This window comes from Oncorhynchus tshawytscha, linkage group LG08, assembly GCF_018296145.1.
Source record: "Oncorhynchus tshawytscha isolate Ot180627B linkage group LG08, Otsh_v2.0, whole genome shotgun sequence".
NCBI lineage: Eukaryota > Metazoa > Chordata > Actinopteri > Salmoniformes > Salmonidae > Oncorhynchus > Oncorhynchus tshawytscha.
Genome location: NC_056436.1, coordinates 33,948,419 through 33,964,142, shown reverse-complemented (window position 1 = coordinate 33,964,142; position 15,724 = coordinate 33,948,419). Strand labels below are relative to the sequence as shown.

General features: G+C 39.9%; 1 pseudogene; it reads left to right on the top strand.

Annotated features, from left to right (window-relative positions):
• The first annotated feature begins 194 nt into the window (after positions 1-194).
• Positions 195-15,653, top strand: LOC112255746 (annotated as a pseudogene).
• Positions 15,654-15,724: the final 71 nt, after the last annotated feature.

The following is a 15,724-nucleotide window of genomic DNA, read 5'->3' as shown; positions in this document are numbered from 1 at the left end:
GAGGACCAGAGGCATTTTACAGGCGTCACTGTTTTTTTTTTTTTTTATCCCAAGGCGCCACAGAGCAGAGGGTCTATTTATGTGAAATTGCCTTTTTGGTTTCATGTTTGATTTGTTGTGAAGGCTTCAATTCGATTTAGTTGATAATAACATATTAGATCAGAAAAGCTTGCGTCTATAAATATCTGCATTTTATGAGGCATGGTAATCAAGCAATACAAGTAAACGATTGTAAGTTCAAATGTAAGCATAGCCGTTCCAAGTGAATTCATAATTTACATTTGAGATATTTCAATTAGCCTACTTTCCTATAGTAAAGTAATCAAACTGTGGGAACTGAACTGCGCAGCGACAACAGCGTATGCAGTGCCTTGATCTCCCGCTTGATTTGATGTGGCGCGGGAATAGACTACTGTCATTGGGAAAGCACCCCCAACTGGCACTTGGTTTCATCTCACGTGGGTCTCTTCTGTAGACCGGGAAGTGCCGAGTCGGACTTCTACAAATGACAACAAACATTAATCACTACAACAGTTGCAATCAGTACGATTGTGGCATTATTTCGCTAATTGTGTAACAGTTTTGTATCTCACGTGTCTTATATCGTATTGCAGCTATTTTGGAAGAGGTTTCCTGTTTTGAAGTCACGATTTATGGAAAAACAGATCGTTGCTTTGAAGGATAAATTGGCACAATTAGGAAACATATGTCTCTCTTTACATTGATTAAATACCAGTAGGCTAGTTAGCTGTTGCCTAGTGCTTGCTGTGGCTATCAGCAGACAAAGTTACAGTGTGGGGTTGGGTTTGAGCATAGAGATAGAGGACTCTAGTGCCCAAAAAAATCGTCTTAGCATGGGCAGCGCCTTTGAGGACTTACTCAATTTTAAAGTAGTCAACTGGGTGGGTAGTAAGGATGTGACAAATGGAAAATGTTGCGTAATGTTTAAACAGACGTTTAAATCATTTTTTTCCTGTTAAAATTATAAGAAAAAATTATTAAATTCCACAAATGTACATTACAGAATAATAGTCCTATAACATATGTATGACCGCTAGGGCTGGGCAATGAAGTTATATCTACCGCAACCCATTACAGATATAGACCGCAGCTACAGTAACATGTTGATAGTGACAATTGGGAACTTTTTTTAAAAGTAACAGAATTCTGCTAGGGCATAACATTTAGTGTTTTTTCCTAACAATAAACATCGCTGATTGATGTGTTGCTGTGCTGTTTATGGTAGATAGATATGTTTTACTTCTACTAAATGTCTTGGTAAGTCACAGTATTTAACTAACTTTAAAGTACACTGAACAAAACAAACACAACGGCAGATTTCCTCCTCTTAGTCTGAAGATCGGCATGGATCGGACCAAAACGCAGCGTGGTAAGTGTCCATATCGTTTATTAAAAACAAACTGAACACTAAGAACTACAAAACAATAAATGTGAACATAAACGAAAACCAAACCGAACCAGTCCCGTGTGGTGACAGACACGGAAACAAACACCCACAAACCAACATTGAAACCCAGGCTACCTAAATATGGTTCTCAATCAGGGACAACGATAAACAGCTGCCTCTGATTGAGAACCATATCAGGCCAAACATAGAAATGGAAAAATATAGAAAAACACAGACTGCCCACCCCAACTCACGAACTGACCATACTAAATAAATCCTGACATCGCTGCTACTGCTGCCCATTACCACGCCGCTTGGTCCTTTTGTGGTGGGTGTTTCTGTAACGGCAGATTTCCTCCTCTTCATCTGAAGAGGAGGTGAAGCAGGGATCGGACAAACGCAGCGTGGTAAGTCTCCATATCGTTTATAAAAAAACAAACTGAACACTAAGAACTACAAAACAATAAATGTGAACATGAACGAAAACCAAACCGAAACAGTCCCGTGTGGTGACAGACACGGAAACAAACACCCGCAAACCAACATTGAAACCCAGGCTACCTAAGTATGGTTCTCAATCAGGGACAACGATAAACAGCTGCCTCTGATTGAGAACCATATCAGGCCAAACATACAAATGGAAAAACATAGAAAAACACACAGACTGCCCACCCCAACTCACGAACTGACCATACTAAATAAAGACAAAATAAAGGAAATAAAGGTCAGAACGTGACAAATTTGAAGGTTTCGTCTGAGTTACAGTTCATATAAAAATATATGGATTTCACATAACTGTGAATACAAATATGCATCTGTTGGTCACAGATACCTTAACAAAAAGCTTGGTATGTGTATCTGAAAACCAGTCAGTATCTGATGTGACAACCATTTGCCTCATACTTCACATAGAGTTGATCAAGCTGTTGATTATGGCATGTGGAATGTTGTTACACTCCTCTTCAATGGTTGTGCGAAGTTGCTGGATATTGGCGGGAACTGGAACATGCTGTCGATCATGTCGATCCAGAGCATCCCAAACATGCGCAATGGGTGACATGTCTGGTGAGTTGGCCTCTAAAATGACGTTACAGGCAGCTTATAGTAGAGAAATAAACATTAAATTATCTGGCAACAGTTCTGGTGGACATTTCTACAGTCAGCATACCAATTGCACACTCCCTTAAAACTTGAGACATCTGTGGCGTTGTGTGACACAACTGCACATTTTAGTGTCCTTTAAAAAAAAAACAGCACAAGGTGCACCTGTGTAATGATCATACCTAATCAGCTTCTTGATATTCCACACCTGTCAGGTGGATGAATTATCTTGGCAAAGGAGAAATGCTCACTAACAGGGATGTAAAGAAATGTTTCACTACATTTGACAGCAATCTTATTTTTGTGCCTATGGAACATTTTTGGGATATTTTATTTCAGCTCATGAAACATGGGACCAACACTTTACATGAAACGTTTATATTTTTGTTTAGTACACGTTTTTAAGAGATTGTTCTGCAGCTCACAATTATTTGATTGACAGTTCTGGTCGCCTGGTGATGGATGTTAGTCCCGCTTCAGAAGTTTCATTCCTTTACAGAAAACTAAAATCAATGCCTGTTCATATGTCCAGAGAAGGGTTTGTGTCGTCATTTAAAAACAGCCTATCCTAAAAGACGGACTAACAAACAAACATGCTGTAGCCGAGGCACATTCAATTCCATTATGTCTGAAAGGCGTAATCGATAAAGGCTACCGGTAGTCTACTGTAATTTAATATTATGAGGCAAAAACGAAGATTAGGCTACCCCGTGCTCGCAAGACTGACCCGAAGATGCATCTGTGTCCAGGCGACATCGGTGCCATGAATAGGCTATTATATTCTACACGCAACAGTCCGAAGACTGAACACACAGTTGCAACATTAACAAGGAGTCAGAGAAGGCAGGCCAGCGCGAGGTGGAGAGAGTTTTGGTATTCTGCATCTCGAAATGTATTGTTTTACATGCCTTGCAAATTCACGAATGTAGCCTAAAGTTTGCATCTTCTTTTATTGTTTTATTTGAATTACACAACTTTCCCAGGCCTCTATAGCCTATCAATCATAACACAGAAAACAATATGTTTTGTGATGACTGCACTGTGCTTTTAATTAAGTGGGGTGGAAAACAAATTAACTTTGTTTTTCGGTGAGGGATTTGTCTTAACGTTAAGAATCCCAAATTCGTTTTAACATTCACCCCCATAGTGGGAAGGATCACATAATTATATCTGGGTCGTCAAGAGGGATCAGCCAATTAATTATGATCGTGCGCAAACATTCCATTATTGCGGGTAGCAGTAAATCGCCAACCTTGGCTTTATACCTGTTGAAACAACACACTCCAGGTGGCAGTAAGCACACTGTCAGTTTGTTTTCCAAATCATAGAAGTAGTAGAAGAAAATTGACTACTAGATCGCCTTAAATTCGCTGCCCGTATTCAGATGCTATGTGGGATAGATACAAAGAAGAGTCCTCTATCATTCTCTATGGATTAGAGTTAACAAAACCGGATTTGGAAGGAGAGCCTCGCGAGACTAGTTTGCCTACAATTCAATTGACTTTATAGCACTTGTCAATTTAACATTTGGTTATGAAGTGACATTTCACATTGTCTATAATAACCACAACTTTTATTCTGAACCACTAAATACACCATACATGCTCTCTCCATTTTTTCTCCACTGAAATCAGAGCCGTTTGACAGCAGTGGCGGAACAAGAGTTTTATACATGGTGTGGCCAGGGGTGGCTAAGGCTACTTCAGGGGGTCCATAGACCATTACAGAAAATGTGTGTGTAACCCTAACCTGACATCTAAGGAGCATGAATGAATCCTATGATTCCTATGATTCACTTAACCCGGAGTTCTTCAATGTGACATATAGTGTGGTCCAAAAGGGTTACTTCACTAGAATTCTTTAACATACTATGAATAGTCAGTGTCTCTACCTCGGAACTGCAGCTCAATTTCTCACTCACTCACTCACTGACTCACTGACTCGCTGTACTCACATACTGGAGAGACTTGGGTCACTCTGTTTTCATGAGTATATAATCTGGGTCTATAAGTGTTGAACGTCCAACATATTTTCAGAAAATAAAGCTCAAGCACCAAGGAGATAAGATAGCATTTGTGTGTTACATAAATTTACAAAAAAGTACATTTACCAAAAAACACACTGCAATTTGACATACCAGGTATCAAGCAGAAATGGACTTGAAATGGACAAACTTACAGTATCATATTTATGCTCATATATATTATGTTAACTAATAGCAAAGAAATGTTTTGGAATTGTCCTAAGGTGTGTTTTAATCAGTTCCAAAGCTGAGAAGCTTCTCTCGCAAGAAACACTGCTGACTGGTGTAACAACAGAAATCTTACAAAGTCTAAATAGCTCATGGAAGACCTCTTTTTTACAAGGTTCTAGAAACACAACAAAGTCAATGAGAGTAGACGGTCAGTCCCTTCCACTTTTCTCTCCCCTATCAAGAAGCCGCCTGGTTTGATGAGCCTCATGTTTGAGGTCATCTAAATCCGACTCAAAGGTCTGAGCAAAGGCAAGCAGAGACTCTTCATTCAAGAATGTTGTAGTCTTTGGTGTGAGAGACTGGACCCCTTGCATTATCTCGCAATTCTTCTTTGAAAAACGCCTCTGCAGCTCAGCTGTGAGACTGTCAAGCACCTGATAAAAGATAGCTCTTTGGAAGCTCTCACCATCACTTTGGTCACTATTTTTCTGTCCTACAATGCTCATCAATGAGTTGTGAAATAATACGCTTGTTTTAGGCTATCTTTTACATACTGTTTGTACACTTATTTTGCAGTGCTCTGCAATCTCTTCAACCTCTTTCCATAGCTCTCCAAAATAACCCTCACTTCTGTAGTCCTGTAATGTGTCCGTAAGGACACCTACTAGGTCCACAGCCCTTGCTAGGTCAAGAGAGCTTGATTGGAGCATGCAGAAAGACATTTGGCATCACCAAGCACTTTACAGAAGGTAACCAAAAGCCCTATGAAATGTAAATCTATCTGAGAAAGAAGGTCCCTTGCCTCCACTGATCTATCACCACTATTTTCAAGTGTGATATCCTGTAGCACTCTCAGAACTTCTGGAAGCCTGTCCCTCAGATTACGGCATACCATGTATCTGCATGCCCACCTCACATCCGTAAGTCTCTGTAGTTCCCTGGGCTGCTGCTGTGGATACGGCTCTTTCTGAACTGCAAGCCACTTGAGATGAAAGTACGAGCCAGATACAAAGTTATAAAGCTTCTGCAGGAGAGCAAAAAAGTAAACTGCCTCAGGCACTGATTTTACAGATTCAAACAATGTGCATTACAGTGCACATAAAATGCAAATCTTGCACTGTTTTTAATCCGTGCAGAAACACCAGAATGCTTTCCGCTCATGACGGATGCACCATCATAGGCTTGCCCCACACGATTATTTCTGTAGTCCAGACCATGTTTTTCAAGGCAATCATTTTTGTGAGACCTGCTGCATCTAAGCTTTCAGCTGACTGAAAGTGTAAAAAACCTTTGTGGATGTCCCTGTTGTAATAGTACCTCACAACTAAAGACTTTTGTGGATGTCCCCGTTGTAATAGTACCTCACAACTAAAGACTTTTGTGGATGGGCCCCGTTGTAATAGTACCTCACAACTAAAGACTTTTGTGGATGTCCCCGTTGTAATAGTACCTCACAACTAAAGACTTTTGTGGATGTCCCCGTTGTAATAGTACCTCACAACTAAAGACTTTTGTGGATGTCCCCGTTGTAATAGTACCTCACAACTAAAGACTTTTGTGGATGTCCCCGTTGTAATAGTACCTCACAACTAAAGACTTTTGTGGATGTCCCCGTTGTAATAGTACCTCACAACTAAAGACTTTTGTGGATGTCCCCGTTGTAATAGTACCTCACAACTAAAGACTTTTGTGGATGTCCCCGTTGTAATAGTACCTCACAACTAAAGACTTTTGTGGATGTCCCCGTTGTAATAGTACCTCACAACTAAAGACTTTTGTGGATGGGCCCCGTTGTAATAGTACCTCACAACTAAAGACTTTTGTGGATGTCCCCGTTGTAATAGTACCTCACAACTAAAGACTTTTGTGGATGTCCCCGTTGTAATAGTACCTCACAACTAAAGACTTTTGTGGATGTCCCCGTTGTAATAGTACCTCACAACTAAAGACTTTTGTGGATGTCCCCGTTGTAATAGTACCTCACAACTAAAGACTTTTGTGGATGTCCCCGTTGTAATAGTACCTCACAACTAAAGACTTTTGTGGATGGGCCCCGTTGTAATAGTACCTCACAACTAAAGACTTTTGTGGATGTCCCCGTTGTAATAGTACCTCACAACTAAAGACTTTTGTGGATGTCCCCGTTGTAATAGTACCTCACAACTAAAGACTTTTGTGGATGTCCCCGTTGTAATAGTACCTCACAACTAAAGACTTTTGTGGATGTCCCCGTTGTAATAGTACCTCACAACTAAAGACTTTTGTGGATGTCCCCGTTGTAATAGTACCTCACAACTAAAGACTTTTGTGGATGGGCCCCGTTGTAATAGTACCTCACAACTAAAGACTTTTGTGGATGTCCCCGTTGTAATAGTACCTCACAACTAAAGACTTTTGTGGATGGGCCCCGTTGTAACAGTACCTCACAACTAAAGACTTTTGTGTCCCCGTTGTAATAGTACCTCACAACTAAAGACTTTTGTGGATGTCCCCGTTGTAATAGTACCTCACAACTAAAGACTTTTGTGGATGTCCCCGTTGTAATAGTACCTCACAACTAAAGACTTTTGTTCTTTTTTCTTTACATCTTTGATTTCATCTGCAATTACACTAAACACTTCTCTTTCTTTTACTTCTCTTATTATTTCACTTTGTACCATCTCGGCTAAGCCTCCAAAAACTTTGTTCTGGATTTGGTGGCTTGTGTACTTAGCATTGCCAAATGCATTCATCCTTTTCTCTATGAGAGGGTCATGCTTTGCTATTTCTTCTAAGATTGTCAAAAAATGACCCTTGTTGTGAGAGTCAGACTCTCGATGACCTCTCTGCGCTATATTTTGAGTGGCAGTTAATAGGAGCACATCTGCAATTGTTTTAATGTAAAGTACAGTTTTCCTCCACTTTCTTTTTCCGGTTCTCATTTATGACGACATCTAACATTGATGAGTTGCTGTCAATAGCCCTTTTATGCTGATTCCAAGCATATGTAGCATTGATATGATGCTCTGCCTTTCGAATGGAGCTTAAACCCAGAATCTTTAAACGGCGCCTTTTTCCAGTTACAAAACCCTGACTGTGATGTGAAGGCAGATTCAGGTGTATTGGGCAGAGAAAAATGCCTACAGGCCAAACAACAAGTAGAATCTTGATTTACAGAATATTCAAGCCATTAATTGTCTTTATACCAGGAGCTGTTGAAAGCCCTTTTCCTAATATCATGCTGAGTTCTGGGAAATGTTTTCAAACACGGCTGGTACAGGACCCTCTTCTCTGGATCTTGAAATGTCTGAAATACACATTAAATAATGTGTCATATCTCTAGGGAAATGTATAATTAAGGGATCCACAAGATTAGATACTAACAGCTGCTAACTAAAACAACTGCTAACTAGTTTAAAGTATAGGCCTGGCCCACCATTGGGTCCTTTTGGAACAGAAGTCTAATATCTCCCCCTTCCTTTTCATGTTTAATTGATCCTATGCAAAAACAAGGTTGGTTACATCTAAGCATCCAATTACCCACGTTTTAGTTAAATCTCAATCTTAATTACAAATCCCCATTGTCATAACTGTATCTTAAAATCAACTACCAGCCTAAGTTACTAGTTAGATCATGGCTGGCCCTACTCTGCAGTAAGTAACTTAGTTAGCTATAGTTTCTTACACCGTTACAATAGCAAACTGCAAATTGTGGTAATATTTTGAGTAACATTAACAGATTGATAATAACAATTGTTCGTTTTGAGTTCAAAATTCTAACTGAGTTAATGAATTTCAAATTGCTGAATGTTAACTTGCTGAACACTGACAGCTGTAATTTACTGCACTGTATATGCATGTATTACTTGCACAGAAGTAGACATAATGTTAGGCTAAATTGGGAACTGATCTCTTATCTGTTAATGGAGGCAAAGGTCTAATGTTAACTTACACAGCGACTCAATTTTCGTAAAAGTTGATCAGGAAACCTAAACCCGATGCAAAACCTTAAAACTTACTTAATATGATATTTTTGCCAATCGCGAAAAGAGTTCGTAGAGCTGTGGAAATATTCTCACATTTTTTTCTGTATGTTCTTCTTATTCTTCTGTATCTCGCAACGAACGTTAATTTTCTCTCTTCCTCGATTTGAAAAATGCGCCGTTGAACGTCAAAATAAATGCTTCTTTCAACAAGAGGTGAAATGAGATGTCAATAAGCCAGTAGCGAATTACATTTCGGGGTGCCACCCGGTGTGGCCAATCAGATGTCAGGGGTGTCCAGTGTCACCCCGGACACTCCTCTGGCTCCGCCCCTGTTTGAGAGGTCTACAACTGCAGGAGAAAGTGACAACACCTCCACCTCTGAAACCCAAGGCAGCCCTGTCCAATGAAGACATCATGCGCTACAGCAGACAGCTTCTGCTGCCAGAGCTGGGTGTACAAGGTAATAATGGCAGCTTTCACCCAATCTCTGAAATAAGGGTGTTCATGTAGTGTGACATTATTGAACACCTTATTGAACACATATTTTACTCTCTGCAGGCAGGCCAGCTGAATCTCTCCCAGACATCAGTGCTGGTTGTAGGGTGTGGAGGACTAGGCTGCCCCCTGGCACAGTATCTAGCTGCAGCAGGAATCGGTAGGTAGATCCCTTGTGGCTCAGTTGGTAGAGCATGGTGCTTGCAACACTTGGGTTGTGGGTTCTGCCCATGCTGTCAGAAGGTATAGGAGGCTACTGGGGCCTGCACAGGCTGATGCAGTACTGTGAATAAACTATACATCATAGCTATAGCCACTAGGTGGTGCCATTTACCCAAACAGCAACGGCTTGCTCTCAGATCAAATCAAAATGTATTTGTCATATGCTTTGTAAACAACAGGTGTAGACTAACAGTGAAATGCTTATTTACGGATCCTTTTTCAACAATGCAGAGTTAAAGATAGAGAAGAAAAAATAGAAACAGTGACAGGAGGAATGAACACACAGTGAATAACAATAACGAGTAAAAATAACATGGCTATGTACAGGGAGTACCAGAACCGAGTCATTGTGCAGGGGTACTAGGTCATTGAGGTAGCTATGTACATATAGCTAGGGTAAAGTGACAAGGCAACAGGATAGATAATAGACTGAGCTGTTGCAGCAGTATATGTGGGGTAGCAGTGTGTGTTGTGTGTGGTGTCAGTATGCATGTGTGCACATTGTGTGTGGGTGTATATGGTGTGTGTTTGGGTGTCAGTGTAAATATGTCTGAGTAGAGTCCATTGTGTGTGCATAGTCAGTGCAAGAGAGTTTGTGCAATAAAAGGGTCAATGCAGGTATTCCGGGTAGCCATTTCATGAGCTATTTAGCAGTCTTGTTTAGCAGTCTTATGACAAACTATAGTCCCCCCTCTTTTTTGTTAGAGTGAATGGTAACGCAATTGAATGTTGAAGGGATAATATGCAGTTACTACATCCATTTTGGGATTTATAAATGAATGATATGTACCCATTGATTCTTAAATAATATAACGTATAAATGCCTCTTAGTTCAACTGTCGTCCCGTATCAGAACCCAAAATATAAGCTTGTAAATGTAAAGAAACACTATATAGCCTCAAAGCATAGCTCTGTCTATGAATTTAAGAGTGGTTACATTTCTCCAGCCCCATCCCTCAGCTTTTTACCAAAACAAGGGTGGAGAAAACACTGTTATTGTTTCAACTGTTCATTGCTCCTTTAAGGCTTTAGGTATTCAGAGGAAAATAACATTAGCCAGCCAATATTCTGTTCAATACTTTCTTAAGCTCCAAAATTAGTTAGATATAAGGGGTGGGATGGGTGAGCGTCGTTTGGTTTTAATGTGAATGGCCTTGTGTCTGTCCTTTTTATGTCTGTCCTTTTTATGGTTGAACTCCACTGTAGAATGCATTCCCTACCACCTCCAGCTCTCTCCAGAGAACACCTTACAGCTCATCCAACAGTATCCTCCCTCTCCGCTTTGAGCCTTATATTATCTTACAGGAAGTAAATAAGAGACTCTACTATCTGTCACAGGTTTACTGTGTAATCAAATCCAAGAGTCAAACAATTAGCATAACACTGACTTTCAGAAGAAAAATCACTGCATTTGTACTCCTTGACATTATCCACCTCATGTACGATATTGTGGCTGACTGTTCAGACAATGTTCCCACCCGCTATCTGATAAATGATGCCTGTGTCCTCAGTGGCAAGTGCCTAGTATCTGCCAGTGCCCTGAGAATGGAGGGCCAGGTAAGGATCTAGTTACATTTAAGTCTCCACATTTAAGTCCCCGCATGCATACTAGATTTACATAAATGTCTGACAAATGACTGACTAGTAAATTACATATGTTTATTGCTACTCATCCTTTGAGCATAATAACCCCTGTTGTCTGTGTCTGCAGTTGACAGTGTATAACTACTGTGGAGGTCCCTGCTACAGGTGTTTGTACCCAAAGCCTCCACTCCCGGAGAAAGTGACCAACTGCTCTGACGGAGGGGTCCTAGGAGTAGGTGAGTCCTCTTCTGATTCATGTCTTCACCCTTTGATAGAGAAAGGAATTGATTGTTGACGTTTCACTCTTTTGTCTCAGTACCAGGGATCATGGGATGCTGCTTCAAAGCGTTGGAGGTCCTGAAGATCGCCTCTGGACAGGACTGTATCTTTCCCAGTGAAAGCTCCCTGAGTCATTCCACAGCCCCACTACAGCTTATCTACTGTACAATGGAACATCACATTATGCTTAGTCATGGTGCTGACTGGATGAATGAAGGTCTGAATGAGTCAGTGTAGCATGGGAAGGAAGGGGTGTTTTTCTTTATGACCATGCCCATCTGATAAAGCTAGACTTAAAGAGAGGAAATTCTGTAGATTTGCTGGACCTTTGAGGTATGTTTCTGAATATACAAAGACCATTTTAAATCAGTGAAGTGGGTCATGCTGTAAATCATAGTGATGTGTGTCAGTCAGACAGGAGCCCCTTCTTTGACTCAGTGTGACAGCTTCCTGTGGCCAACAGCTGTTGATGTTTGACACCCAGGATGCCAAGTTCCGGTCCATCAGGCTGCGGACCAAGCAGGCCAGCTGTGCTGTGTGGAGAGAGAACCCCCACTGTCACACACTTAGTTGACTATGAGAAGTTCTGTGGGTCTACTGCCACAGATAAGGTCAGGGGTTACTGAAAAGAGGGCACTGTGGGCAATGCATTGGTCTTGCATATTCATTGTTAAGGGGTTAGCATTTTAAAGTAAAGGGGATTTTAAATTCCATCTGAATTGGCAAACGTGTTATCACTCACCTTTTAAACCCCTTAGTAAATACACATAGCGCATGGAATGTAGAGCCAGGAAAATGTGCTCATTATCTATAATTCAGATAAATAGCAGAGATATACGCTGTATGTCAAAGGAGTTTTCTGTACTTTACTGGAATAAAAAAGCTAAATAACATTCCCATTTTCCATTTAATTATAGGAAAATGTTGTTTAAGTAATGGCTTTGAATATATTTACCTAATATTTTCTGGGTTTTCTTTCAGTGTCAAATACTAAACCTTCTCTCCAAAGACCAGAGGGTATCCGTGCAGGAAGAGTATAGTCCGTGACTTTCTGTTTTTTGACGATTATTGCATGATTACCAATGCTTGACTTGGGCCAAATCTCACATTTTTTACTGCTTGAGCTCCTGTTTCTCTTATAGAATATTAGCTCAAAAGTATTGTTGAGCTCCTGTTTCTCTTATAGAATATTAGCTCAAAAGTATTGTTGAGCTCCTGTTTCTCTTATAGAATATTAGCTCAAAAGTATTGTTGAGCTCCTGATTCTCTTATTGAATATTAGCTCAAAAGTATTGTTGAGCTCCTGTTTCTCTTATAGAATATTAGCTCAAAAGTATTGTTGAGCTCCTGTTCCTCTTATAGAATATTAGCTCAAAAGTATTGTTGAGCTCCTGTTTCTCTTATAGAATATTAGCTCAAAAGTATTGTTGAGCTCCTGTTTCTCTTATAGAATATTAGCTCAAAAGTATTGTTGAGCTCCTGTTCCTCTTATAGAATATTAGCTCAAAAGTATTGTTGAGCTCCTGTTCTCTTATTGAATATTAGCTCAAAAGTATTGTTGAGCTCCTGATTCCTCTTATAGAATATTAGCTCAAAAGTATTGTTGAGCTCCTGTTCCTCTTATAGAATATTAGCTCAAAAGTATTGTTGAGCTCCTGTTTCTCTTATAGAATATTAGCTCAAAAGTATTGTTGAGCTCCTGTTTCTCTTATAGAATATTAGCTCAAAAGTATTGTTGAGCTCCTGTTCCTCTTATAGAATATTAGCTCAAAAGTATTGTTGAGCTCCTGATTCTCTTATTGAATATTAGCTCAAAAGTATTGTTGAGCTCCTGTTTCTCTTATAGAATATTAGCTCAAAAGTATTGTTGAGCTCCTGTTCCTCTTATAGAATATTAGCTCAAAAGTATTGTTGAGCTCCTGTTCCTCTTATAGAATATTAGCTCAAAAGTATTGTTGAGCTCCTGTTCCTCTTATAGAATATTAGCTCAAAAGTATTGTTGAGCTCCTGATTCTCTTATAGAATAAAAAGTATTGTTGAGCTCCTGCACCTAAATGGAAACAGTACCGTCACCTATTTCAGTCCAAGTCAAGGACTGATGATTACACTTGATTTTCTGTGATTCGTGTGCATTCATAAACCCAGATTAAATCTAAATGCTGACCCAACCCTAAATGGGAAATGACTAAAACGTGATTGTACGTATTCTACGGAAAATAATAACCTCTTTTTTTTGTTGGAGCTGACAGAAATGGTTGTTTGGATTTCTGCTAAATTACAGCTTTCAAAAGAATTTAGCCATTAAGAGAAAGTAGATGAAGATTGTGATTGATTGGCCTATAATAGTGATTGTGCAAGGCCTGGAGTCGGAAACAGTTTTATTTCCTATAATTGAAATAATGTGACAAAATGTTAAGCTTACTCCACCCAACTCAACAAAAAAAGGCAACCAATCGCACTATGCATGTAGTGCAACTGGTTGCCACAGAAAACGATCAACTTCCATTCTGATGTCGCAGACCTTTAAACCTGACATTGTCATTAACAAAGTGAAGTGTTGTAGGTGACCACTGACAAACATTTCTCCTTTCTATTGCCAGGAGTATAAAGCTATAGTGGACAACACGGCTGTTCATCTCCTGCTGAACGTACGCCCTCTAGTGGAGGTGGATATATGTTACCTGCCCACCTCCCTCAGTATCCTTCTGCTGACTGAATGCCCTCCGGGCATTGTACTCCATTAACTCTATACAATTAGCAAGATATGGAGTTAGGAGGATATTAATACTTCTTTCCCATTAATTACATCTGTCATCACTGTGCTTTCATAGCTGTTCTGATCTAAATTAGTAATTGTAATTGTCCTCAATTCAATGGTAAAATGGTTTATTTCCTTATATCATTGCTAGACATTCCTCTTTCCTGTTTAGAGAACAGCAACAGTGAACACATCCATGTGCTGAAGGAGAGAATTGGCCAAGTGAAAGAGCAGATGTCGAGTGCATCCCAGGTCCCAGGTACCATGACTGATCTGGTCTCCATCTAGCTCCGCAGGTCACAACATGCGGAGGCTCTTCAATGGCTAGGCTTATGGAGTGGCTCCATATTCACTGAACAAACAGGAGTCATTTGAGTGCTAATTATGTCTGTGTAGCCTTGTCCTGCGAGGGTGTTCACTTATTTTGGACAGCCAATGACAGGAGTTGATGGAGTTGCTAGGTGATCCTTTTTCCAACACACAAATATACCGTCATCTGCCTCTTTTTATTGAATATTCATCTTGGTCTTTATTTCAACAGAGTGTATTTCCAGCAAACCTGTGTATATTTTGCTATTAATGAGCTATTTTAATGGCCAATTTCTGGGAAACACTTTGTTATGTAAACAGTTGACACAGTTCAGTTGAACTGGTACACATGACACCCTTTTAAGTTTCAAGAGTGAAAGAAGTCCTATCATGTTCATAACACACCTAATAGTGAATTTGAATTCAAATACCATGCAATAGCTCTGCTTCTGGCCAAGCATCAAACAAAGAATATTCCCTACACATTTTATTCATTCAACTCACGTAGTCTCGCATAGCCAGCCAGACGTCGTAATCTTGTGAGAAGCCAGGAAATGGAAGCTGCTACTACTCATTTTGATTCGTTTGTGTTTCCTTGCTGCAGTTTATGTGATATGTAAGCTGGGTAATGACTCCCAGAAGGCAGTTCAGGTCTTGGAGAGAATGTCAGGTTCTGAGGTAGACTGTGTCACTGCGAAGAACATCTGTGGGGGACTGATGGCCTGGGCCCAGAAGATAGACCCCTCTTTCCCTCAGTATTGACTCAACATCACAGGTTCTACACCGAGGTTTCATCACGGAAAGCTTAAAGATCATGTAGGTTTTTCTGAGAGTGTGAGATATCATTGGTCCCGTATTTCAATCTGTTTCAAGAGGAAATTCACGCCAGTCGGTCATTCAGATATAATGTCCATACAGTCCTCTTCCTCCACCAGCCCTGCCTTGTAAGTAGTGTATCATGTAATCATAACAACTGTTTTTCTGCCTTAACTTGTTTTATGTATTCTGGTTGCATTGGGTATTGCTTCCCTGACAGACAATTCTTAGATGAATTAGTTACATCTCACTGGTGAAAAGTGAAAGAAATCGTTTCAAATGTTGTACAAGAACAAACAAAACATTGTAATCCATTGTCATAACCTTGTTCCTGTTCCAGATTGTTCTATTTGTATAACCCCAATGTATTGTTGAGGGCATACAGGGTAATATAGTACTTCATTATGTATTTTGAGTTATTTGGGAACTTTGATATATGAAATATGTGTTAGAGTTATTACACATCTATACATCCATAATGTGTTGTCATTTCCATATTTGGGTAATAAATAATATGCTGATGTATACCACCGCCCTCTCTAAAAGATTAGACGCAACAGTGCAAGGGATAGAGGATGATGGCATTTTTTTCT